The following is a 1,807-nucleotide window of genomic DNA, read 5'->3' on the forward strand; positions in this document are numbered from 1 at the left end:
ACAAATCTGGGCCTAGTCTCCAAACCAGTAGGTTTGGACTTAATGATTCAAGGTTTTCCTCTTAGAAGATGCCATCTTTCCATCTCTTTTTAATGATCTCTCTAGAACCTTCATCCATTTTTATGGTTTCAACTAGAGGCCCGGTGCCGAAATTCATGCACTTGGGGGTGTCCCTCAGCCCAGCCTCCACCCTCTTGTAGTCTGGGAGCCCCAGGGAATGTCTGACTGATGGCTTAGGCCCACTCCTCCCGGGTAGTGGGCCTAAGCCAGCAGTCAGACTTCCTTAGCACTGCCCTGGAGGCATGAGCCTGGCTTCTGGCTGAGCAATGCTCCCCTGTGGAAGCACACTGACCACAACTCCTGCGTTGAGCATCTCCCCTCTGGTGGTCAGTGCGTATCATAATGACCGGTCGTCCCGCCGTTGGGCCGAAACCGGCTCTCTAATATCCCCCTAGGGATCCCACATTGCAAGAAGGCACAGGCCAGGCCAAGGAACCCCACTGGTGCACAATCTGGGCCAGGGAGGGACGTGGAAGGTTGGTCAGCCGGGGAGGGACTGCAGGAGGGCTCCAGGGCATGTCAGCCCTTTACGCTCAGTCCCTATTGGCTGGACTCCAGCAGCAAGCAAACCTACCAGTTGGAGCATCTGCCCCCTGCTGGTCAGTGCATGTCATAGCGACTGGTTGACCAGTTGACTATCTGCCCCCTGGTGGTCAGTGCACATCATAACAAGCCGTTGAGCGGTCTTAGCATATCATTAGCATACTAGAGGCCTGGTGCATGAAATGCGTGCACGGGGGTGGGGGCGAGGGGTGTCTCTCAGCCCAGCCTGCACCCTCATCCCCTCTGGGGATGTCCAACTGGCAGTAGGACATCCCTCTCACAATCCAAGACTGCTGGCTCCTAACCACTCGCCTGCCTGCCTGCCCCTAACCGCTTCTGCCTGTCAGCCTGACACCCCCTAACTGCTCCCCTGCCGGCCTGATTGACACCTAACTGCTCCCCTGCCGGCCCGATCACCCCCAACTGCCCTCCCTTGCAGACCTGGTCCCCCCCAACTGCCCTCCCCTGCAGGCCTGGTCACCCCCAACTGTCACCCCCTGCCCGCCATCTTGTGACCTTGCCCCCAACTGCCCTCCCCTGCAGGCCTGGTCCTCCTTAACTGCCCTCCAGGGACAGCCATCTTGTGACAATGTGGGGGCGGCCATCTTGTGAGGGCACAAGGGTCAATTTGCATATTACCTCTTTAATATATAGGATTATACTTTGATTAGTTGAATGGCCAACTGGATGACAGGACATTTAGCATATTAGGCTTTTATTATATAGGATTATCACCTGAATGTTAACAATTTCCACCATTAAATCCTCAATACTATTTTTTCCTCCCAAACGTCAGTCCCGTCTTCAATTGTCTACTACACACCTCAAATTCAATGAAATTAAAACCAAAGTTATGATTGCCTCTCCCTACCTCCCACAAGTGCCTCCTTGACCTCCCTAGTTGCCTCTTATAAACAACAGAGAGACATCTTTGGCCTGTGGATTGTTCTTTTATCCAGTCAGCCAAGTTTGTCAAGTTCTCCTTAGAAATCTTGCTCACATCCTACACTAGTTGAAGCTAAATCCCCTTCACACTTTTCTTAAAATATATTTTAATTTATTTCAGAAAGGAAGAGAAAGGGAGAGAGAGATAGAAACATCAATGATGAGAGAGAATCATTGATCAGCAGCCTCTTCGCACCTCTACTGGGAATCGAGCCTGCAACTGGGGAATATGCCCTGACCTGGAATCAAACCATGACCT

At 52.1% G+C, this 1,807-nt stretch overlaps 1 protein-coding gene across 1 annotated transcript in view; it reads right to left on the reverse strand.

Moving 5' to 3' along the window:
* Positions 1-1,807, reverse strand: part of GTF3C1 (general transcription factor IIIC subunit 1) — an 86,010-nt gene that overhangs the window by 77,423 nt on the left and 6,780 nt on the right. The gene's annotated exons all lie outside the window — the stretch shown is intronic.

The sequence above is a fragment of the Myotis davidii genome, unplaced genomic scaffold, assembly GCF_000327345.1.
Source record: "Myotis davidii unplaced genomic scaffold, ASM32734v1 scaffold934, whole genome shotgun sequence".
Lineage (NCBI taxonomy): Eukaryota > Metazoa > Chordata > Mammalia > Chiroptera > Vespertilionidae > Myotis > Myotis davidii.